Below are 27,505 nucleotides of genomic sequence, written 5' to 3'. Positions count from 1 at the left end.
ATCATGTTAATTTATTTTGGAAAGAACAAGTATTTGCATGCAATAAATAATAACTATTATGCTAGCTTTATTTTACATTAGAGCATGTGTTTTTCATGTACAATAGCTATTGCGAATAACTCTCCTTTGGAAAAGAGGATGTTGGAAAGAACATGCAGTTGCATGCACAAGAATAGTATCTATTACATTAATTCTCTTTTGGAAAAGAACATGCATTCACATGCATAAGAATATTATCTATTGTATTTGTCCTTTTGGAAGAGAATACATATTTTCATATACAAAGAAATAACTGAGGGCTAGTTTCTTTTGAAAACGTTTATATATGCACGAAGATCAAGTTAAGATGTTAGTATTGTTTTAAAGAATATGGGCAGTTGTAGTGTTTTTCCTTTGGAAAGGAATGTGTGCTTGCACAAGGGGAATAATAGTTAATGTGGTATTTATCTATAGACATGCTTAACACTTATATGCTTTTAATTAATGAATATACAATGTTGTTAAAGAAGGCATGCCATGATATTTTGTTTAAGTTTTAAATGTACAAAAGAGTAGATGTCGAAGAAACACTAATAAAGATTGATTATTGGATGATTATCTAATCATGATATTAAAGTTTTTTTTATGGCAATGGAATGGAAGAATGATGACTGATGCAAAGGCTAGATTATGCTTAACATTGTGGCAGGTAAAGAATTAATGATCCAAGTAGATTGAGGAATGTCAACTGCAGGATGATCCACTGATGCAAACAACCAGGCCTAAAAGACATCGAGATTGAGGATTTGTGGGTAAATGATATCATGATAATTGTAATAGCTTCTAGCTAGATATGTTGTATTTAAATGATATTTATTTGTAATATTTTATGACAATGGTTAAGGGATGGACTCCCTTACAAGTCATTGATAGTAGTAAGAAAAACAAGTTTTGTATTTTCAAATTATTTTGGCAAATCTGTAAAGGTTTTCCTATGATCTTGTAAATATCAAGCTATTGGTCTTAGTGTAGAATACAAATTTCATTATTGATGTAATTATGTCAGAGTGTGTGAAAGATCATGTAAATAGTTATTAATTCCCTATGAAGTTGAGTTAAGTGAGTCTAGGGTCATGTCTCACAAAAATTCATGAGTGAGGTCATAGTGTCTTATCTTATTATCATTGGCACAAATTTGTAGGGTCAGTATGGTCAGTTAGAGTGTCAAATCACATTGTGCCATGACATCACACTGGTACAACAGTTAGGAGATGTGTTTCACTTCTGACATTAGCTTCACTTTCATGATTAAGGTTCAAATTTGTAATCATCACCCTTGAAACACAGATTTAGCCATATTGGGAGTTCAAAGGCTTGTTTAAATTCCAAAAATACCACATATCCATTCATTTTTCCATTGAGAGCTTGTTGGGAATTACTTGGGGTTCGTTGCGCAAAGTTTGCAGGGGAATTGTTGTGATCACATACGGTTGCTACGTTTTTCAAGCTAGTGATTAATCACGTATTCGAGGTGTCATTTCCTTATTTCCTTGAATCATTTGTCTTGCATGTTGTTAAAATTTCCCCTATATGTTGAGTTAAATGTATTAAAGACCCTGCAAAATTCAAATTTTTAATCTCGCCGCGTTTCCTCGAGAATACGCTGCGCTTCACCTTAGTCGTTGTGTTTTGTGTTGTCAGTTCCATTAAACATCAAACCTAGTTTTCCACTCATATTCTAAAATCCATACATTCCTTTCAAGTGGTTTGAAACCTCATATCTTGTTGTTACTTCTCTCAAAGATTAAGAAACACTTTTTCTTCCATGCATTGCACTTTTCGTTGCGCCTGTGTTTTTAATTTTCCCACTATGAGCAAAGAACATTTAAGGTTGTTGTTTTGGTTTGAGAGATCAATTTTTTTGTCTGAGTCTACGATGTAGGGTTTTCATTCTAAATTGCCATAAAACTCTCATCTAAAGCTCTATTTTCGTAATTTCTATTCTATTTACTGCACTCAATTGGCATACACTGAAATAACATTCAAGAAACCCAAGAGTTCATCTCTATTGTCAAATCATGACAACCCCATATAGAAAGAAACACAAGGGAGGAGACATTGTTAGGTTTGAAACCCAAGAACTCACCTTGATCAACTCAGACCTGAAAATCAGAGTTGCATTTGAACAAGTTGGTTGCATTAGATTTATGAGAAGATTCAGGGATATATTGTACAACTCACCAAGGAGTTTGCTTTGAATTTCACTGGGTTGGATGTTAAGATTGGAGAGCTCAATTTTCTGGTGTCAAATGTCACCATCTTAGCTACAACAGAGATTACTCTACAAGGAGAGTAGTGGTTCAAAGGCATGCCTCTTGACATAGACAACTATAATTATTTCTTGAAACCAAAGTATAGAAAAAGTGGTATGGAGCCATTATACCAAGAGAATACCCGCTTGAACCCTACAATAAACTTTTGAAGGTAATCCAAAGATACTTTACTGGTGAGGGAATATTTGAGAGGATCTATAAGTATCATTTCAGGATTTTGATGTACTTCACAGGAAATACCCCTTTATATCTACCCTTCTATTTGTTCTGAAGCCTTAGTAAGATGGTAGAAAAAGTGCAAGGTAAGAAAATCCAAGGGGAACCCAAAATCCAAGGGGAACCTAGTCTTTTCCATTTTTCTTTGACCAATTTCTTGGTGGTGGAAGAACTGAATAAGATTAATCAAAAATGGAAAGAATTTTTAGACTCATCAATGTTGATAACTGACCTACCAAATAGCTCTTGTAGTAAGAAGGACACACCATCATCTGTGGCAAGGGATATACAATCACTAGTTGAAAGTTTAGTGAAAAGGACATTAGTTTCAGTTAATCCACCAGAGAACAAGAAGCGTAAAAGGTTGCAATTTCTCCTGAAGTAGTGGAGATTCCTAAGAAGCCACTCACTAGAGCTACTGTAAAGAAACTGCCCTTAGAACAAACACTTGAGCAACCATTTTAAGCTTTAGAGACCATATGAGAGGATAACATTCATGATGATAAATACAATAAGATTTCCGAACTACAAGAGCAGCTAAAGAAGGCACATTTGGTTATTTCTCAACTACAACATGATAAAAGGGAACTGAAGAAGACTATTTTAGAAAGGGCACCTAAGATTGGTAAAACATAACTAGTAACAAAAGAAAATCTATTTGTCACCAAGTCTAAAGGTAAGAAGAAGATAGTGATAGAAGACATTCAAGAGGTAGAAGCTCCATCAACTAGAGTCACTAGGTCTTCGGCAAGAAAATTGTAGATACATGAGGAAAAATCAATACAAGAAGAGAAGAAGGTTGAGATAGATGAGGGAAGCATACTTTTAACAGGTTGATGATGCATTTGAAGAAATCCCATAGTGAAATTGTGGAACTTAAGAAGTAGGACGAAAGGGTCAGGAAAAATATTTATGATCATTTGAACATGTGTGAGCCATCGATGTCAAATGCCAAGTATATGCTAAAAATGACTCTTCCTTTGCATAAGCAGCTCAAAAACATCTGCAAACATAACCTCACTTTGAGGAGGGGGCTAAGGGCTGCCAAGAAATAGTTGCATGAAATACAATATAAGGACAAAGGTAAGCTAGATTTGCTGGTTGAAGCAACCAAAGTCTGAGTATTGGAACATGTAAAACAAAGTAGTTTTGGTTTCTTGGTTTTTTTCCAAGTATGTTGTTTCAATAGGGTTGGATAAAGAGGTTATGTTCCATTTCATGTTTTTTTGGGAGCACAATTAGTCAGACTCTAGAAACTATGAAATTTTTTCAAAAAGGAGCAACTCACACAATAATTTTGCATTATGGCAGAGCATTAGGGTTTTGAAGAAAATAAGAAAATTTTTCATCTTTTTGGTGAGTGGGGACTTGACAAGGGTTATCAGGATTGTCAACATCATCAATAGGTTATGTATCTTGTTCAGAGATCTCATTACTGGTCAAAAACATGAAGAACAGGTTTCCCTGCGCTTTCATACAGGTGTTGCACTTTTGTTGTAGGTGGAGTTTTGAGAGTTGGAAGCTTTGCATAATGAAAGAAGGTTTCTAAAGGGGAATTTGATGATGTCCAGGCCATTTCACACGTGCATTAGTCATTTATCAATTCACGGAGTGACCAGAGCTATATGAACCATCAATTCGCTGTGCTTTTGTGCTGCATTTATGTTGGACTAGGAGGTTGCGCAGTGTCGGTGCTGTGCTTCCACACATTCAACCTTTTGACCATGGGTTCTATGTCAAAAATTTATGTAATTTATTATTATGATCATGGTTAACATTTTGAGGCATCTAAGGACTTTGAAACTAAATTTATACTTTCTATTTAATTTAAATTTGCTTGAAAAATCATTGGTCAAACAGTTCTGAGTTTTCAAAAAAAAAGGTTCTATATTCACTGCATTAGGTAGAAACAAAAATCCTTTTAGGGAATTCGGTTCCTAGAGGTGGGAAATGATGGATTTTTATCTATTTATGATGTAATATTGATGAAGCAAAGGGTTTTCAGGGTTTAGAATAAGAACCAATGTGTGCATTGTATTTTTCTAATATTTTCTAGTGAATGAAAAAGACAAACGTGTGACTTTACATGGATACCTATGTCAGCTCCTGATGGTGATTTGTTTTCTTATGTTGTAAGTTTGTATCTTGTCATTTAAATGCTTTGAATTTATGTCTTCATGTTTGGGTAAACAAGGATTTATCTCAGAATTCTCTTTAAAAGTGCTCTGATAAAGTTTGCTAGACAATGTATGTGTTCTTCTTAAATGACATTTAAAATTCATCCCATAGTTTGATTCTCTATATGTCACATCCACCATTATTCTACTCACCTTTATACATCGAATTAAATTGAAAACACTAGCATGACTACCTACCTTGCCCCTATCAAAAGATCCCTCATCCCTTCATCCTCTCACTGGAAAAGGAATCAACTTTAAATGGCCGTATTGCCCATTGGGTTTTCCCTCTACCCTACCAGCAAATTGTTAAAATCTATTTCCCTCTGAGAATCATACCTATCCTAAGATCTAAGTGACTAAACATTTGGATAGAGAGAGCCCTCTCTAAAGTTGTAAGAGCTATCTTCCAAGTTCTAAGTGGTTTGAGGTTACCTTTGGGTTCCTCTCCTCAACTTGGAGGAATTACGAAGTGGTAACAAGGTGAACACCCTCACGAGCATTTGATAAAAAATAAACACTTGTTGGTTTTCACTCTACGGGCTTTCCAGGGTATATCGGTGTCTAATGATGTGATTTCCTATTATTCCATTCTTATGATGTTGATTACTTGCATGATGTGACATTTATGTTATCAAATATGTGATTAACTAACCAATTTAAAAGAATCATGGAATTGATGCAAGGTCACAACATGAAGTTTATGTTAATGTGATAACAATGGATGTTACGCTATGTAACTTACTATTCCTTCACTAAGTTACTCTATGTAACAATGAAGATTTTATCTAAATGGTCAATGAAGGAATATGGAATAGTAATTCAGAAAGTTACATGTTGGTAAATTCTGTAAAAAAATTCTAACCTTATGCACTTTTCCATGAGGTTTACTGGGGGATGTTACAACCTGCATCAAATGTGCAGTGTGGTATTCCTTATACTAATATATCATCCTAATAGGCAATAACAATTGAGTGTATAAAAGGGAAAAATATTTCATTCATTAGCCTCATAAACATAGCTGGTGCATTACATAAGTCAAATGACATGACTAACCACTCATACAAACCTTGATTGGTGTTGAAGGTGATGTTCTAGATGCCTTATTCTCTGATCCTAACTTGGTGATGTCCTGAATTTAATTCTATCTTGGTGAAGTGTTTTTCTTTTTGCATCTGATCCAATAGATTGGATAGCACAGGCATGGGGCACCTGTTCAATTGAGTGTAATTTTGTTTAACGCCCTGTAATTAATACACATCTTCCAAGTCCCATCCTTCTTTGGCACAATGATGAATGGGTAACTCACATGGTGAGGTACTTGGTCGAATGAGATCCTATTCTAGTAGTTGTTGCAACTTCTTCTTCACCTCATTTTCCTCTATAACGGATTGCTTGTATATCCTAATGTTTCTTGTAGCCCTTTAGTTTCTTGTAACACACCCCTATATGCCTATTAAAAAAAATATATTTGTTGTTTTTTCTCCTTAATGTACCCCTCTAGGGATGATTTAGCTCTCATAGAGTCTTTTACAAACTAATTTTCTCTTAAAAAAAAAACATACCTCTTGCTAGAACAGATCCACTTTTTGGCTTGTTTGGCACTTATCAACAAGATTTTTAACTTTCCCTTGTGTGCATTGATGATGAAGGATTTTCCATCCTTGATGAGGTAGTACTAGTTATCCCTCCACATGAAGTTTGTATCATGCACATACATATAGGTACTCCCAAACACAATTTCACATACGTCAAGTGGAACTACATCCAACTCTAATTCATATAAAATTTGATTCTACACTATTTGGTCACCTTTATCTCTACCTCTATGTTGACCCACCCCAATGGATATGGGCTAGGATGGTCATGAGTCTTCAATCCCAATTTCTTGAATAGATATGTTGTTATGAATTTTGCCTAGGATCCTGAGTTGAATAGAACATCAATTTTTGTCTTCTTGACTTGTATCTTTATATGGAAGAGTGTGGTAATTTTCTTCTCTTCTTGTTGCTAAAGGCTACTCATATTCACCTCCTTCTACACCGATGTACAAAAAATATTCTCATCTATGTCTGAGCTACTTTCCACCTAATTACTCATATATGTAGCCACAATATTTTTTTCTTAGCATCTTTCTTTTAGTTCTTTGGGTTGAGCTCTAAATACAACTTCCAACTCTTCTCCCTATATGATCATCAAAGTTGAAGTGGTTATAGTGGTTGTTTATATATTTTCATTAGTGTGTTGTGGTTGTTATATTTTTGTCTTTGCCCTTTTCCACTGATTCTTCCCCTTCTTGTAAGATTCCTTGTGCTCCTTCTTCATTAATCCACTTGATTTCCCTTTCTTTTAGCCTATGTTTTCCATGTATTGCGCCTGCACACAAGCCTTGTCCACCTTTATGGGTTTGAATAACACCACTTGCCTGTATGGACGGCTATGTAGACCCTCCAAATATTTGAGGAGTACATCTATGTTCTTTGATGAGACACCTAGCATTAGGGATATATTTCTAAATTTTGGTGATGAACTCCTATACATTATGCCCTTATCTCTGATTAAAGTAATTCCAATGGATCCACTTGTCCTCTACATACCCAATAGGGTAAAACTATGACTTTATGAGAGTTTAAAATCCCCCCACTTAGTCATTGGAGGATCTCCCTCCAACCTGATGGTTTATGTGTAGCTTTCTTTCTAAGTTAAGGCATTTCCATCTAATTCTAGTTGAGCAAACAAAATTTTATGTTCTTCCTCTATGTGGTCAAGACTAGAATAAATCACTAAATACTATAACCAATGATTTAGCTTCAAATCATAATATCACCTTGATATGGCTTGATGTTGACTTTTGCTTTCATTTTGAACAATGATAGTGAATGGTTCATGACAGTCAAAGTAAATTATTCCTTTTTATGTTCTTTATTTGATTCCCTCTCTAATTCTTCCAATCCCCTAGTTTTCCCTCTATTTTGACCTTCGAGTTGGAAACTTCATCTTCTATGACTCCCAATTTGTTTTCCAGAGCTTCCTTAAGGAGATTTCTCTTATGGATAATGTTTGTGACCTATTCTTACAATCTCGAGAACCTATCCTTTACTAGATTTCAAGGGATATTAATTGATTATTCGACCATGGATGGGATTTTATGACTTTATGCTTAAACTGATCTAGATCTCCTACAAGTTCCCAAAAATACTCAAAGAAAATTGGCTTTGATACCAATATGATTTGTAAACTATCATGAATATTCAACTAGATAGTTCGTCACACCATATCTACTAAAATATATTTGAAAATCCAAAATCTACACTATAAGGGTTAATATTTCCTTAGATTTATGCATCTATTAATTAGTGTGTTATGCTTATGCATGTGATTTCTAAAATATGGAAAATATAGAAAACAAAATAAAAATCACAAACCACAATGAACATAATATATGATCTAGGAAACCTTTATGAGAGAAAATCTGGTTGGAAGGTGAGGTTGCTCTACTCTCTCTTTCCTTGAATGGAAATGGATGCAAGTATAAAGGAGTGAGACATGTGACATGTGGGGTACTATAGTGCACAAACTATCTGTATTCTCTCTCTCTCTCTCTCTCTCTATCCACTCTCAACTGCTCTATTAATATATTGAAAAAATACCACTCAAGTAGAATGGAACCCCTTTTCATTGTAATGACCCAAATATAATGCAACCTGATAGCCTACTAATGGTTAAGTTTGACTCCTTAAACTCTTATCTAGAGTTACAATATTGACTCTTTTAGAGTATTACTCATCATAATCACGTGTCTAACCCCTTTTCCATGAATAATGGAGTCTAATGTGGCTTCTCTTGAATCATGGTGGTCAAAATAAAAAGATCAACTTCTAGGTGGCATAACGTTTTTGTATGGATTTTGATAGAGGAGATTCTTCCATCATTGGAATGGTATCTATGTGAAAAATAGTGCTAGGGGGTGTTGCACTTAAACAAAACAATTTTACCCCAGGAAAAATGTTGTTTGATACCTCAAACTATGATCTAGGTGGATATTGATGGCCACCCACCTCTTCTACTATCTCAACGACTCTCTATCTTCTTGGTAGTTTTCTATGATTTTTGGGTTCCAAACTTTCAAGGCCATTTTGAGACCCTAAATGATGTTTTTTTCTTTTTTAAATTCAAGGGAGGGGGTAGGGAGTTGGGGGGTATGGGTCACAATGAAATTTCCCTGACATTGATCAAAAGTTGTAGTCCTTAATGAGTTACTGTTCATTCCAAATGGATGTTGTATGGCAAACGTTGCACCCACAGGAAGATAATGTACCAACTAACCACCTTAGGGCTTACAAACATTTTGGAATTTTATCTCCTATGGTTAGGTTTTAGAACTTTAGGATTATTTATTTATGTTAAAAGGTCATTCTTTTGACCTCTTGTAATAGATTTTGCGAATGCACATAGCTTCCATCTCCCTCAGTTTAGAGATAGCTACCACCATTCTAGGAATTTGTGTTCTATAGTATTATGGTATTTCATTGCTTAATAGAAGTTGGGTTTTCACCATGTTGCTATGCTTTTTTTTTTTTTTTTTTATATATATATTTCTACGTGTGTGATTCATTTCATTTCATTCCTTGTATGACCAAGATCAAACTTATTCAAGAATGTTTCAAACCCCAATTTTCCAAATTTGAAGCCATTGGTAAAAATGGTCCTATAAGCCGATTCCTTTACTTTTTCCTCTATGAAAGCATACAAATGAATGAAAAGTAATATAATAATCCAATCCATCACCATAATACCACCCAATTAACCAAATTGAACCATTTGGAGTTTGATTTGCCACCTTGCCACAAGAATTTCCTAATTTATTGAGCCATTTCCATCTGAATCCCTTTCAAAGTTAGAAATGCTAAAAATTGAAATAAGCGGAGAGTTAATAAAACTGATTAGATTAGAACCATCCACCTAGGCAAATTAAGCCAATTTTCTCTCCATTGAGTAAATATGGTGATAAATTTATATATAATGTGGAACTAAGATGGGTGTGGAAAGGATATTAAACTAATTGACATGCCCAAATATTTAGATTATGACCAAAGATTCAATAATTGGAAACCGAGAAATCGAAGAAGCACTCCTTCAGTCAATGTATTAATGTATTTATAACCCACCTAAAGAAGAAACAAATAGATCTAGAGTTGATTTAAATATTTTTGCAATAAGGGTTGAAGCTCCCTCCAATAACAAGGTATCATTGAAAAATTGAGATTGTTTTATACTTTAATCCATCTCATGAATCTGATGCAAGGAAGAAATTCCACTCTTCTGTCATATTCCAACTTCCTACTCAAATATTATGCCATAATTATGTAAATAATAGGGGAGAGAGGGAAACCCTATCTTAATCCCCTCAATTCTCTGAAAAATCCTGAAGACATTCCACTTACCAAGGGAGAAATCCAAGGGGCCTCAATGCATACAACTATCCAATTAATGAATGCTTGGTTAAATATAAACTTTTTAAGAACAAATAGGAAATAATTCCTCACTATATTGAATGCATTTTCCATATATAACTTTATAATCGGTCCCTTCTCCTTTACTATTTTTTTGGATTGAATGACTTATTGGACTAGCACAATTATCTACAATTTGCCTCTTCCCAACAAAAGCACCCTGGTTTTTTGAGATCAACTTTTGTAGAAAAAAATAAATGAAAATCTATGATCTTTGATTTTTTTTAAGATACATTGCACAAATAAATTGGGTGAAATATAGAAAATGAGGATGGGTTTACCTCCCTGGGAATGAGGGAAAAATTGTAGAATTAATATCTCCATTCTTCAAGAAATGGTGCACATAATCCACCATTATTTAAAGGTCAAATTTAATTATGAGCCAATTTTTTTATAAAAGTGGATTGAAAAACCATCTAATCCTCGTGCTTTATCAATAATGAAGGAGCTAAAAATTCTCCATACTTCCTCCTCTGAAATTGGGTATAGTAATAGATAATTTTCTTCCTCTGTAACCAAATGCATAATGTGTTCAAGCATCATTTCAACCTCAATGGTCTGTGTTGTCCCTTGATCCATGCATATATTTCTAAAATGGTTAAGAGATACCTACTTAATTTCCCCCAAAGTGGAGATTGGTTCCCCATTTACCAAAATGGATTTAGCATCGTTCTTCCAAAATTTCATCTTAGCTTGATTATGGAAGAACTTAGTGTTTTTATCACTTGGTTTGAGCTATAGAATACATGATTTTAATTTCCATACCTCTTCCTCAACCCTTAAAACTTTATGGAGTAAGTTGAATTCCCACATTTCCTCATCAATTATCTCTTGGGTAATTGGTTCTTGTTCCATACTTTTATGAATCTCCTCTAATATGGATTTGTGTATAATCATGTCCTTCTCGCATTTTTTTAACTCTTCTTTAGCCCATTTCTTGAGAGCCATTTTAGTTTCTTTAATATTTTGTTCCAAAATATAAACAATGGAACCCTTCACCCATTGACTCCATGCCTTGGAGACAGTTTCCAAATAAAATTGGATTTAATCCAATGGGGAATTAATCTAAAGGTAAGGGCCCCATAATTTTCTTGAGAAGACAACTCTAAAAGAACCAACCTATGATTCAATCCGATCTAGGCTAATCCATAGGATAAAAAGGAGAATATTTTTTCCAAAAAAATTTCGTTGACTAAGAACTTGTTCAATATTATCGATATGTGCCTCAACCTTATTATTCTAATATTATAAGTATATTTGTTTTTGGAAGCTTTGATATCTATTAGGCCTAGTAGAGAGATAAAATCCTCCATATGTTCCTTGAACAGGTCCCTAACATGAGGGCCTCCTTTTTTCTTCCATGAGTGAATTGTAGTATTAAAGTCACCTCCAAAAAATGCTACTTGTTCCATAAATAGTTCCTCCTAAATCATAGAGAGATTTCCAAAATCTTGATTTTTCATAATAAGCTTGGGGCGTATAGACATCGATTATATTACGCCCTTATTAAGAGGGGATGTAGAAAGCGAACTACCATCTAGTGTAGGGATTTTTGATTGCGAAACAATATTTATTATAAATTATATAATTAAGAACAAGTGTTTCCTCCTAAGAGATCGTAGATTAAAATGTAAAGGGGCATAGAGTATGTACACCTCCCTAGAAATTAACAGTCAAATCACTATGCTGAGGGTGATCCCTATTCTCACAAATATGGTGGTCTCATACACCAATTTGGTATCAGATTGGTTGTGACTTTAAAATTAGATTATTATTATTATTATTATTATACAAATATGAATGTGGAAAATGTAGCCCCAAGGGTTAGCTTAGTTGGTCAAAGACTGTGCCTCGCCATCGGGAGGTCATAGGGTCGATTCTACCCGAAGCCCTTGGGGTTAGGTCTTGCTAGTAGGCCGAGGGGTGATTAGCCCAGATTTTCCCGTGGATGTAGTGACCACTCACTGACCAGGGTGTTCGTGAACCATATTAAAAAAATAAAAAAATAAAAAAATAAAAAAAATAAAAATAAAAATAAAAAATGAATGTGGAAAATGTATTAGAGGATATTTATGGTATGAATTAAAGATAAAAATATCAATGCATATAATGAATTAAATATTATATAAAAACTATATAATATTAATTTAACAAGTGCATTAAATATTTATAATTAATAACTAAATATTATATAATAAATATATATTACAAAATAGTAACTATATTGTACAACTTGGGTGGGCCTTACGGTTAAGAACATGTACTTCCTTGTAAGAGGTCATAGGTTCAAATCCAAAGGGGGTATAGTAAGTACACCATTGCCGACTTTAGAAGTCAAATTATTGCACGAATATGGGTTCCTTGTCCCAAACAAAATGTGTCTCTCATACATCAATTTGGTGTCTAGCTTAGTCATGACCTTAAAATTAATAATAATAATATTTCCCTCAGGGGGAAAATCAATTAATGATGGCCATGTTAAGAAGTATTATGTAAATTATGTGATCCAAGGTTCAAATCCAATTGATTTAGCCCATGATCCATGTGTTGGGGAATGTGTAGTTTCACCTAGAGTTTATTGTGTATTTTAGTTGATACAACCCCCTCCAAAATTTTGCTTTCTTTTAAATTTAGGAGCCCTCATAATGTCATGTGAACTGTCATTTTGAGACATCAAAGTCTTGTGCGTTCACATTTATCTAAGTATTCAAGTATTTTTATAAAAAAATTAAGTGTCAAAGTTACTTGCTTTCACATGCTTAGCTCATTTTTCCTCCATAGTGCATTCTCCCAAGATAGGCCTATCGCACTTCTTAGGGATAGTGGAGTGCATTTCCTATTGGTAGCATGAGCACACATCTTGTGGATAACCACATTCTTTGAAGGGAATGAAAGAAAATCTCCTAGAGACAATTCCAACACACTCCTTGTTGACATTCAATGCACACATCTTGTTGGTAGAGGGAGCACACTTTCCCAAGTCAGTGTTATCACACTTCTTAGTGGCAGCCATTACACTTTTATCTCCTAGTTTTCTGGCATGTGTTGAGTGCACTTATAAACACTAACCATAATTTCATGTGTGCTCTCCCTATATAGAGAGTCTAGCCTAGAGCTTATTCATCTTTCACCTTGGAGCTCTGCAAATTTCTGGAGCATAAGGATCACTCTCTCATTATTGGTTGCAAGTGCACCATCTTTAGAGTAAGTTTCTCAACTGTCACTTTTGCTTACTTTCATTGTCACATGTGTCGTTTTTGCTTCCGTATGTGTCAATTTTATTTTATTTTTATTCTTGCATGTGTCGATTCGCTCTTTGATGTGTCGTTTTTAGTGTCTCTTCACATTCTTATACCTAGCATACTTTCTTATTGCAGTCGACACTTATGTCGCATAAACTTTCACCCTAATTGTCGCACTTGGAGATTAGTGTCATTTTTTATTTTTATTTTTATTTATTTTAATTTTTAATTTTTAATTTTTAATTAATTAATTTATATTTTATTTTTATTTATTTAGTGTATGCATGTTGATTTTGGGAATTGTGGATATTCTTGTCATAATTCTAATTGTGTATGTGTATGTGATCATGTTCGGGACCTGTTTATATGCCCTCTCTCTCTCTCTCTCTCTCTCTTGTTCCACTGATCTCACACTTAGACAACTTTGGAGTTCTTCTTTTTCCTGACATCTTGCACAAAATATGAACACATTCAGGCTTTTATCCAAGTGATGAGTGAATTATGTACTTATGAGCCTCAGTGGTGAGGCTCTTGTCTCCTAAACCTATGCCTACACTGAGATCACCTCACTTCACAAGCGCATTGCGCATCTCTAGAGCGAAATCACCCAACTCCTTGTTGCTTAAACTTTCCCTTTCTGTAAATCCTTGATGATCCTTTCCTTCATGAGTGCATTGCATGCTCCTAATGGATAGTAAGGTCATCCCTTGACCCTTGTAGTAATGACCTACACTCAACCTTGCGAATTATTCTTATTCTTTGTGCATTGTGAGTTCTTAGGCCTCAAGTCTCTAGTCACTGCCTCCAGGAATTGAACTCTGTGCCCAAGCTTGTCCCTCTTTCTTTCCCTTGCGCAGTGCACACTTCCACTTTCTAGACCTCCACCTCTTGCCTCTTGAACCTGTGTCCCACTCCCAAGAAAGCCTCTCTCTCATTCCTTGTGCACTATCCCATCACAGTCAACATCTTCCATGAGCATACAAAATGGAATAGGTGATTTTGGGAATGATATTGTCTCGCCACGAGTGAAATTCATTTGTAGATACTAGCATATTAACATGCAAATGATGTTCAAGGAGGTCATAAAGGATATATTTCAAGAATAAACTTGTGGATATGAGATACAAAGATACCATGATGTAGGAGATAAAGGAATTCTGAACTGGGACAGATAGGTCGCAACCCAAGATGACTTGGAAGGCTCTAATACTATACCCAAACCCTTTGGAGGGTGATGATGAAGTACATTTCATATCTATCATAAATATTTGAAGACATAGCAACAAAGAATAAGACTTGGCATCAACACACTACATTGAAATTTCATGCCACAGTCGCCAAATTGTAGCTTTTTAAAGTGTGGATACAAGAGTGTTATTTTGTCCCACTTATTTTGCCATGATTTGTGGGATGTAATTTTGTAATTTCAAAAATAAGAAAATGTAAAATGTATGGAGACCCAAGGGTCACACATGGAATATGAAAAGTCACTAGGAAGTCCAACGGTCATGTAGGGGATCAAAAGTCATATGGGATCTCAAGAGTCATGAGGGAGGTTAAGAGTCACATGGGAGGTGAAAGGTCACTTCATTTGTTATAAATAAACTCTCATAACTCAAGTAAAGGAGTTTTTATCCTTGGATTCTCAAGCTTAGCATAGGAGAGAAGATCATTCTTTTAGGAAGCAAGTGGTGGCTCCATGTTCCACTATTGGAGCTAGTGATGCATTATTGTAATTGTGTATCATGGCACTTTAACTTAATCTTTTGAAGCTCTCAGAGTCATCGCACTTTCATGCATGTATGATGGATGTTGTAAGACTATTCTTTTAATGTTTACAATGTATGTTTGCGTTCATATGTATTAAGGAAAATGAACTATTTTGTTATATTTAGTACACATCCTATTGAATGGCGTGTTCTCACTTGCTTTCATGATCTTTGTTACCTTGTGAATTATTTTGCATATTAATTAATGATTCTTACGATGTATGTGTGTGTGTATTTTTTAGGATAATATTATTACTTTTCTTCTAAAGGCCCACTCTTTCTTTCCCCGTATGTGGAAGTACCTTATATACATTGCAATTGTTGTTTCACAGGGCTAACTTACTTGTTATCTAAAAGTATATGTGTGCTCTCTTATGTGTTAATTAAAGTCAAGGAAAATCTCTAAGAATAAATGACAGTCAGGCCTTTGTTCAAGATGGGGCTCCTTTCCAAAATTATGTGAGGTCTATTTGGGACCTCATATCGGGGAGACCCCCTACTATTGGCAGTATCAAGCACCATCAAGACATTTGGCACTAGAAGGAGGGTCAGATGATAAGATGATCCCGCCAAGTATGTTTTAAATATTCATATTGAAATGTATCATCCCAATATCTTAATCCCATAATGTTTTTTCCAAAAGAGAAAATCTTACAATCCCCACAGAAACAATTCATAACTTGTCACATTTGAAGTTTGATGGTGAGGGTCAAAAAACTATACTTGGGCATATGTTTCAATTTCTTCAATTCTATAATTCTAATGGAATACATTGTAAAAATGTTATTTCCTAGTTGTTTACCCTCAGTTTTGAATTTCGTGTCAAGCATTGGTGCCACACATTACCAACCGCTTCTATCCATTCGTTTGGGAAAATCATCAAGGAGCTTGAAGCTTTTGATAGGTACAATTATCAAGCTGTGTATAAAAGAATTAATAAAATTTAAATGAAACCTGATGAATCATTAAAGGATTTTGTTGATATATTTCTTCACCTTTGCTATAAATTTTCTGAAGAAGATGTGGATTTGGATTTCATGGGTGAAAAGTTTTAGAATTTGGTTTACATATTTTTGAAACAATTTGAATCTGGATTCCCTATTGATAATGTGTCAACTTACAACAATAATAATATTCAAATTACAAATCAAACGAATCTTATCCCAAATTTCCCTTTCCCAACCTCTCTTGGCCATGAAACCCCTCAACTCTTAGAGTAGTATTCTGCTTCTTTTGTCCCTTGTCCTCCTTCTTTTTAACTACCAATTAAAGTGGTCTCTTGTGTTGATGTTGGAGTTGGGAAATCTAGAAATAAAATTGATGATCCATTTACTTCACCTTCATCTCGTTTCCATGATCAAGATTCCATCTAAGAAAAATTTGTATGTTCTAATAAATTCATGGAGCTTGAGGTGAAGACTGATCCCTTGATTCCTTAATATGGAATCGATGTGCATGATCTAAATCTTTAACCTATTATCATCAAAAGTATTGTTTCTTCAAGGGGTACATGTAATCCTCTATCATTTACATCCCATGGCTCTCGGTACCTTTATTCATTTGATTAGTCCACTCCATCAACAGTAGCATTAGATACTCTTGATTCTCAATTTGTTGGTTCAAGTGGTGATTAGGTATAAGTTGGTTAAACTTCACACTTAGAGGAACATAAGGATGAAGAAACAGTCCATCTCTCTTACCTCTTTCAAATTCATTTGTTTCAAGATGATGTTCCTACATTCTTTGCTTCTCAAGAATCTTTTGATCTTGACACTGAGTCGAATGAAACCAAATATCTTAACTAAGATAAAGGCTCAAGCAATCATCATCCTATCACTAGTGACTCCTTTGATTTAGATAATGATGAATACCCAAGTACATTGGCCGATCTCTCAATTTATCAACAATACTTGGATATCCAAGGCTTAGATCTAGGATCTTATTTTCTCAAAGAATAATTTCTCACTGAAATTCCTTCCTCAACCCACTACCCCTTGTGTCATACTACATGTAATGAAATAAATGATGATGAAAATATGCCATGCTCTTCAAGTTCACAATATGATGAACCTAATTTCGAAGTGACACTAATTGGTAAGGTCATCCGTGACGAGGAAGAAATAAATTTAATTATTGACTTGCAATCTCCAAACTTGGATGGAATTAACCCTTAAGTGCAGGTTATTCACGAACATGAGGGCTTAACTGGGGGAGAAATACCATAACACGTTCATTTTGGGGGATATATATTGAGGAAAAAATGACATAATATATTAAAGATATATTAGGGGGTAAAAGGTTTTTATATTGGCAGGTATAAAAGTTGGAGCTCAAAGTTAATGAAAAAATATTAAGGGGTATAAAAAATGCTAATGAAAAAATGGATACCTACAATATCTAGTGAAAGTAGGGGTTTTCAAAGTGGAAAGGTGTATTGGATTTGTATTGGTAGGGGTTTAAATAATATGATATTTAGAGGTATTTTCCAATATGTATTCAAATTAGGGGTATTTTTTAGTATGCCAAGAATGCACATGATATGTCAGAGGTTCATTGAGTGAAGCCCTAGTCTTCACAAAATCTTTATGATCTACACATCCTTAGATACACATATAGAAGAATATTATGACCCAAATAATCTGTCGTTGAGGCAGAAAAACATGATCAAATCAGTGATGTATAAAAATATCATCCAATCAATAGTGGTCTTACTGAAATAACTTATAGTAGTTGTCTACATACAATTCATGTTTAGACCCAAGTCTCAAAATGTAGTCATTCAACATTTGAAAGTTTAGGGGCTTGTCAGGGAGTCGAGGCACATCAACTTTTGCTAATAGTTATGTCAGGTTCTTGTAAGCCTAATGTGATCCTTGAACTAAGTCAGATCTGGATTTTCTCACATGATTCCTTTCCGAGCATTGTCACAGTGGATGTCAACTCACTCTTGAAGGATTTTAAACGCTTTGATTTTATACTTTTTAGCTTTTAATATTGGGTTCCTAATCGGATGAAGATTCTCGTTCGATTAATTCATCTCCATACAAGCCTCGTGTGTTAAACACATGTTTGGAGTGCAAATATTTCATGAATGTACCTAGCTTTAAAACTGACCATTCTGATTTCACATCTCATCTTTCTTGTGCATGCTATGAAGCTAATCATTTTCGTTTTGGCACAATCTATCCTCTTGAGTATTAATGAGTGCTTGAATATTTTGGCAAAGCAAAATCCTTGTGCTAACAAATTGATTTCCTATGCTGATATGTATATTGGAGATAATTTCACACATGTTTGTAATCTTTTTCTAGCTTGGTTTCATTGTTATTTGTATCCTAAATGGGTTTTTGAATTTACTATGCAAGAAATCATCTTTAATTCTTCAATCCTTCATGTTGTTGGTCTAGTTTGTAATCAGGTACAAGGTAATGATTTCTTGTACTTGAGAATAGGAACCAATGTTTTATGATCATCAACATGTGAGGAGGAATACTGTCTCATATGAATCATCAAAGATATCTCTCAAATCAATTCATCCCTACCTTCGAACAATTTGGGATCTTATGTGATAATTTAGAAATTTGATTGATTCACTAGCTTCAATATTGGTCATACAGTTAATCATTTTCCCACTAGTATATCAAATGATGGTTTCTTTCTTGCATCTATTGATCTCATTAAGCACATAAGTTTTTACGATTCACCATCTCACTATTTAGATACTTGCCAATAAATTGAGGCACTTCAACTTTTGCTGACGGTTATGTTAGGTCCTCACAACCTTGACGAGGTTTCTAAACAAGATCAAGTTATGTTTCTCTCGCAAGATTCTCTCAATATCGTGATGCACTGATGAGAGTTCATCTTTCCCATAATTTTAGGGTTTTCAAATTAGTTGTTTTGGATATCATGCCTGAATCTTTGATTTGTTAGAGAAATGTTATCTGGTGAGCTCTATTATTAGTAATAAGTTTATGGTGCTTGCTAAATGTGAAAATACATAGGAATGTATATTTATGAAATACCTCCAATGTATTCATATCCATCGTTCTATTTATCGAGGTAGGATTGTAGCTTGGATAGAGAAAGTCTCAATGGTACACTTTTATGTCTGTAGGAAATACCTTCAATTTCTTGTGCATTTCATGCAAGTAAACACTTGTTTCTGCACATTGTTTCGTATTGACATTAGCTAATTATCTTATTTTACTTTCAGGTCGGGAACAAATTAAATTCCTACATTGGAAATTTGACTGCACATAATCCTGACCTTCTAGCTTAGATATATGGATTTAGTTTTCGTTTTTTACTTTTGATTTTTTTCATTCTAGTTTCTTTTGCATTGCATCACAAAAATTTTCCTGCATTCCCCTTCTTATTTGAGTTTTGTTCTCTACATTTCGATTTACCAGTATTTACATACTACCTTTCTTTCTTATTTTCTGCCTTTTCGGTCTTGTCATTTTTTCTTTCGTGTCTTTACTCGTATTTTATTTTAATAAGATCGTGTATGACAACTGTCTCATCTGACTCTGAGATAATGTGGCAGAACTTTGAAAGGGCATTTTGATGACTGGGAACACTTGGATAAATTTTGATGTCCTTCTTTGTTTGGGCCTAAATATATTAAGAATCCATGACGCTTTGATGGAAAATACGAATCATTCCAAATGGAAATCCTTAGTATATCTATGATACCCATATCCATTATAGGACCTCTACCTCGTGAATCGACATTTGTATTGATTGGTTTCTAACGTTTTAACTCAGTCAAGTAGCGAAGGGAAAGGAGAAAAATTAAGTGAGAAAAGTAATCTCAGAGGTACACATATATATATGAGGTTGTTTAAAACAAGGAACAACCTCTCTTGCTAATAAAATAAGTGAGGATCCCTCTTGTTCCCTTGGAAAAATAAAAACCAAAAAAATGCCAATGCACATAAAGTAATAAAATAAATAAAGGGTGAAAGAAGATAAAGGCTTCCTATGCAAAGAGGTGAAGAAAGTAACTTTGTCGGGATACTGAGCAGGCTTGCTGGCAATGAAGTAATGTTTGTGATTCCTTGAAGTGACTCCGTCGGGTTACTAAACATACCTGATACTAGTGGAGCAACACCAGAGATGACACTAAAACTATAAATATGTTAAACTCACAAATTTACATACTCCTACTCCCTGACCGAAACAATTGAAGCTTGACTAGTTTCGTTAAGCGTGTTAAGTCGACAAGGGAATAGGAGAGACTACATCTATAATTGGGCTAAGTAAGGAATCTAGGATGATTTATAAGATGAGACAATACTTCCCAAAGGCTAGACATTTTACATAAAGTTAGACCTAAGCAGAGAAGCTAGGGTTTTTCTAGTAAACCACCAAGTTTTGTAGTTGCTACAATCCTTACAAAAATTTACGTTCATTTAAATTTCGGAGACCCTGTAATGTCATGTGTATTGTCATTTATAGTCACCAAAGTCATGTGTGGCCACATTTATCTAAATTTTGAAGTATTTTTCTAAAAAAACTAAGTTTCAAAGCTACTTGATTTCAAATTCTTAGCTCATTTTGTATTCATAGTGCATTCTTCCAAGATAGGCCAAACACACTTCTTGGGGATAGTGGAGCACACTTCTTGTTGGTAGCATGAGCGTACTCTTTGAAGCTAGTGAAATAAAATATCCCAAAGACAGTACCAATGCATTCCTTATTGACAATTAATGCACACTTTATTGGAAGAGGGAATGCACTTTTCCAAGTCAGTGTTGTCACACTTCTTAGTGGCAGTCATCACACTTTCATCTCCTAGTTTTCTGACATGCGTTAAGCACACTTACAAACCCTAACCCTAATTGCATGCACTCTCTCCCTATATAAAGAGTCTAGCTTAGAGCTCATTCATCTTTCACATTGAAGGTCTACACTTTTTTGGAGCACAAGGAACACTCTCTCATTCTTGGTTGCAAGTGCACTATCTTTCGGGTCAGTTTCTCAACTGTCTCTTTTGGTTGCTTTCGATGTCACATGTGTCATTTTTTCTTTCATATGTGTTGCTTTTGTTTATTTTTCCTCTTCCTTGTGTTTTTTTCTCTTGCATGTGTTTCTTTTAGTGTCTCTTCACATTCTTAGACCTAGAACACTTTCTTATTGTAGTCGACTCTTGTGTCCATAGACTTTCACCCTAACTATTGCACTTAGAGATTAGTGTTGTTTTGTTTTCATTTGATTTTATGCATGATGTTTTTGGGAACTGTGCATATTCTTGTCATAAGGTTGAATGTGTATATGTGTGTGATCATGTTCGACACCTGTTTGTATGCTCTTGCTTTATCCCTTGTTCCACTGATCTCACACTTAGTCAACTTTGGGGTTCTTCTTTGTCCTCACATATTGCGCAAGCTGTGAAAACATTAAACCTTTAGCCAAGTTATTAGTGCATTGCACACCTCTAAGCCTCAGTGGTGAGGATTTTGTATCCTAAACATATGCCCATCCTGATGTCACCTCCCTTCACAAGTGCAATGCACATCTCTAGAGCACAATCACCCAACTCCTTGCTACTTACACTTTCCCTCTATGCAAAGCCTTGATGAGCCTTGCCTTTATGAGCACAATGTACACTCCTAGTGGATAGTAAGGTCATCACTTGACCCTTGCAACAATGACGTGCGATCAACCTTGAGATTTCTTCTTAGTCATTGTGCAATGTGCATTCTCAGGCCTCAAGTCTTTAGCCACTACCTCCAGGACCTATGTTCTGTGCCGGACCTTGTCCCTCTTTCTTTCCCTTGTATAGTGTGCACTTATAGTGCCCATACCTCCACCTATTACCCCTTGAAGATGTGCTCTATGCCCAAGAATTCCTCTCTCTTAGTCCTTGCACATTGTCCCATCATAGTCAACATTATCCATGAGCAAACAAGGTAGAATAGGTGATTTTTGGATTGATATTGTCCTTCCATGGGTGAATCTCATTTGCAGGTACTATCAACTTAACATGTTGATGTTCAAGGAGGGCATCAAGGAGATATTTCAAGAAGAAAATTTTGGAGATGAGATACAAAGATATCATCATGCAAGAGATAAAGGAGTTTAGAACTGCGATAGATAGGTGGCAAACCAGGATGAATTGGAAGGCTCTAATACTATATCCAAACCCTTTGGAGGGTGAATATGAAGTACATTTCAGACCAATCATAAAGAGTTGAAGACATAGTAGTAAAGAATAAGACTTGACATCAACACACTACAAAGAAATTTCATGCCATAGTCACCAAATTATAGCTTATTAAAGTGTGGATACAAGAGTGTTATTTTGTCCCATGTATTTTGCAACAATTTGGGGAATGTAATTTTGTAATTTCAAAAATAAGAAAATGTAAAATGTGTGGAATCCCAAGGGTCACACATGGAATATGAAAAGCTACTAGGAAGTCCAAAGCTCACGTAGGGGTTCAAAAGCTATATGGGAGCTCAAGAGTCATGAGCGAGGTCAAGATTCACATGGGAGGTGAAAGGTCACCTCATTTGTTATAAATAAACCATCATAATTCAAGCAAAGGGATTTTTTAGCCTTGTTTTCTCAACCTAGCATAGGATATAATATCATTATTTCGAGGAGCAAGTGGTGGCTTCATGTTCCACTATCGGGGCTAGTGATGCATCATTGTAATTGTGTATCTTTTCACTTTCACTTAATGTTTTGAAGCTCTCAAAGTCGGCACACTTCCAGACATGTATCGTGGATGTTGTAAGACTATTCTTTTAATGTTCACAATGTATGTTTATGTTCATATGTATTAAGGACAATGAACTATTTTGTTATTGTTAGTACACATCTTGTTGAATGGTGTGCCTCACTTGATTTCATGATCGTTGTCACCTTGCAAACTATTTTATAGATTAATTAACAATTCTTTCGATGTGTGTGCTTATGTCTTTATTAGGATAGTACCATTACTTTTCTTCTAGAGGCTCACTCTTTATTTACCTGTCCGTGGAAGTACCTTATATACATTGCAATTGTTTTTTCACAGGGCTAACTTATATCCTTATCTCAAAGTATATGTGTGTGCTATTATGTGTTAATTATAGTCAAGGAAAATATCTAAGAATAACTGGAATATGGGCCTCTGTTCCAGATGGGGCTCCTATACCAAATAGTGTGAGGTCAAATTGGGACTTCTTACCACAAATACCCCCTGTTGTTGGAGGTATCCAACACCGTCAAAAAAATTGGGACTAGAAGGAGGGCCATATGACAAGATGAGTCCATTGAGTCTGTTTTGAATCTTATCTCGAAACGGGTCATCCCAAAATATTAATGCCAAGATGTTTTTCCAAAATAGTAAATCTTACAATCCCTATGAAAATAATTCATAACTTGTCACATTTGAATTTTGATGGCGAGGGTCAAACAAATGTACTTAGACATATGTTTTAATTTCTTCAATTATATAATTCTAATGGAATACATTGTAAATATGTTATTTCTAGGTTGTTTAACCTCACATTTGAAGGCCGAGTCAAGCATCGATGCCACACGTTACCAACTACTTCTATCCATTCGTTTGAGAAACTCCTCATGGAACTTCATAAAGCTTTTGATAGGTACAATTAACAAGATGTATATAAAAGGATTAATCATCTTAGGATGAAACCGGATGAGTCATTAAAGGATTTTATTGATATATTTCTTCACCTTTACTATGAATTTTCCAGAGAAAATATGGATTGGGATTTCATGGGTGAAAGTTTCAGTTCGAATCTCTTTGAAACAGTTTGAATATGAATTCCTTGGTTATAACACATCATATTATAATGATAGAAATTTTTAAATTACAAATCAAATGAATTTTATCCCATATTTCATTTTTCGAACCTCTCTTGGTCATGAGACCCCTAAACGCTTAGAGGAGGAATCTAATATCTCTTTTGTCCCTCCTCCTCCTCCTTTTTCACTACCAAATAAAGTGGTCTCTTATGCCAATGTTGGAGATGGGAAACCTAGAAATAAAATTGTCGATCCATTCATTTCACCTTCATCTCCTTTCCATGATTAAGATTTCATCGAGGAAAACTTTGTATCTCCTAATAAATTCGTGGAGCGAAGACTGATCCCTTGATTCCTTGAGATGACAATAATGTGCTGATCTAAATCTTGAATCTGATAATGTTCGCAAGTATTGTTTCTTCAAGGGATACATTTCATCCTCTATCATTTACATCCCATGTCTCTAAGTAACTCGATTCATTTGATCAATCAACTCCATCAACAGTTACTTTAGATACTCTTGATTCTCAATTTGTTGGTTCAAGTGGTGATCATGTACAAGGTGGTTACAATTCGGAAGTAGAGGTGCATAAGGATCAATACACATTCCATCCCTCTTCCCTCTTTCAAATTCCTCTTTTTCAATATGATTTTCCTACTATCTTTGTCGATTAAGGATCTTTTGATCTTGGTAATCAGTCAAATGAAACCAAAAATCTTAACCAAGATAAAGGCTCGGAAATCGTCATCTTGTCACCAATTACTCTTCTGATTTAGATAATGATGAATGCCTAGGTACATCAACTGATCTCTCGATTTCTCATGTTATCACTCAAAAAATGATCACCTAGCGATTTCTTACTATGTTTATCGAATTACCTCATGTAGGATAATTTTGACCATGGTAAACCTACTTTCACCATAGGAAATAATTTAGTAAACCATTTTTCCTACATTATTTCTCATTAAAATCCAAAAACCCCCATGCGAATAATTAAATAAATCATTATTTATTTATCATTCCTTATTTTCATTTTGAGATAATACTTAAATCATTATTTAATAATTATTTCAAATTCATATTTGTCTCAATTCTCACAAAGTGATTAATAAATCATTTCTTTTTGTTAATCACTTGAACCACTTTCTAAATAAAGATATTTGACAATTTTGAATACCTTTTCCCTCTCAAAAAGTATAATAAATTATTCATAATGGCTAGGATTTGATATAGGTAATAATATTTTACTATTTCCTAATTCTTAATATATTCCAATATTTTGTTAAAAATAGAGGATTTTCTCTCCATTCTTCACCATGACTATTTTCATCATCCCCATTATCATCTCATAGCATTTGAGCTCCCACTTGAGTTTAATCATCTTTTGTTTTCTTTTTTGTCGATTGCATACTACATATTGAGAGAGAGAAACACATTGTTGAAGCACAAGGTCAAGAAGGAACCATTCCACAAAGGGGGATCTATAAACCCATGTTTATAAGTTCTCCTCACAGGTGTTTTATTTTCATTATTAATAAAAATTGATTATTCATATTATCCATTGGGTTTATACACTTTTATTTCTATTGTTATATGTTTCTATTTGCATACTATCTTTTACTGTAGGTTTTTTCTAAGACTTCGTTGCAGATCTGAAACATAGACATGACCATCTCCTGTTGTTAGAGTTGTATGTCACCTATAACTTAAGTGAAGGGATTTTCACTCACTTGAAAAAATACTTCATAGTAACAAATGGTGACTCCACTGGTGTAGTGATTCAGAACCTTGGTGGCTTTTGTTTCAACTATTTTCAACATTTTCTTAGTTTTTGTCAATTCCTGTTTTTAGATTTCTTTTCTTTTCTAGAAATTTTTCTATTTATGTTGGGGTTTCGCATCTTTCCGCAGGTCACGGGAACTAGCAGAGAAGGAGACAACACAATATGGGTCAGATATGCCGAGTGGAATAGTGGGGAACAAAGCGCACTTTCTAGGCCATAATATGCTTCTAGGTGCACTTTTCAAGCCATAATATGCTTCCAGAAGCACGTTTCAGGTCAGAAATTGTGCCATGCATTTTTTCCAGAATTTTTTTTCAATTTTATTTTTGTTTTTGGCAAGACTGTTCCCTGCGTGTTAGGAAGGGCTTATGTTCTTTTCTGAGTCACCTTTAGGCCTGGATCCACTTAGTATTTTTCTCATTGAGGAAGGAAAAATCCCCTTAGGGTTTAGAGTATACCTCTATCATTTTGGAAGAGAATTGCTAAGTTGAGGAGTCTAGTGTGTAGCATTTTCAGCCACTATTTTTCAACACTTTTCCAACCTTTTGCTGTCTTTTTTGACAGGTTTTTACAACACTTGATTCCTTTTAGAATATTTTGTTGTGTCTTCTCTTTAGGATCCCCTTAAGTATCCTCCCAATTTGCAACTTGTTTTCTGCCATTTTCCAAAATTTTCACCAATGTTTTTTGCTGGTTTTATGCACCACTTTTTGCATAATTTTTCCTTTAGATCCCAATCACAATAGATCTTTTGGCAATTTTGATGTCTTCGAGTTTCTTTCTTTCCACCGTTTTTCTTGCTACTTGATTGCCTTCTTGGGTGGGTTGTTCATTTTTAGTACTATTTACTAGTTTATGCACTTTATATTCAACAACATTGGCATCATCAAAAAATGCTTAATTAACTCATTCACTTGACACATTTTTTTTTTCAGACACACACACCCTAATTGAATGTGAGCTTGGTTACAACTTCCAAGCCAATACTTGAAACACTTCACTATAAGTAATAACTAAACTCACATAGATTAAGCCCACTTAGGCACCATGGCCAAAACGATATTTGTAGTTCGGTGTAGGACCAATGTGATATGGTTCCAATAACACTCATTGATCACTTACATTGAGACATATAAAGTTCACATTTTAGGGAGCTTAAAATCCTTCACCATCCCATGGTGTAGAACTAGAGCACGTTAGAAAAATGATTCAAAGTGGGGTAGGCTAGGTCATGGTGCAAGCGATTCTCCTCGATGCTACCCAACTCATGGCAGGGAATTTTGAGCTGTCGCTGATCCTCGAGAAGCTCAAGACTCAACTGCCCCCATGGGATGAAGGTTACCTTAGTGGCCAATCTTAGGAAAACACCCTATAGGACTGGTTGTAGGCAAGCAATTGGTCCTCTACCTCACCTTTCTCTAGAAAAATATCCTTACGGGGATCATATTTTGTCAATTAATATTTCAATGAGTAAGGGTCCATGTACCCATTCCTCCATTGAGTCTTCATACAAACTCTAGTTCTTCTAATTCTTCTAGTTCTTCCTCTCATTCCGCATTTTTCTAACCTCAAATCACAACCATGTTAGGCACTAATTTAGGCGTGGGAAACCCAGGTGGTAACCAAGTTAACCCCAAAAGGTATGACCACTAATCCTCCCTTTCTTCCCTATATGTTTGGTTTGAGCCTCCCTAATTTAATACAGCTCATTAGTGATCCTCTTCT

Source organism: Pinus tabuliformis, chromosome 1_2, assembly GCF_031772625.1.
Source record: "Pinus tabuliformis cultivar Carrire ecotype Pingquan chromosome 1_2, CPIR1, whole genome shotgun sequence".
Lineage (NCBI taxonomy): Eukaryota > Viridiplantae > Streptophyta > Pinopsida > Pinales > Pinaceae > Pinus > Pinus tabuliformis.
The sequence above is the reverse complement of the archived record's forward strand: the minus strand, read 5'-3'. Positions refer to the sequence as shown.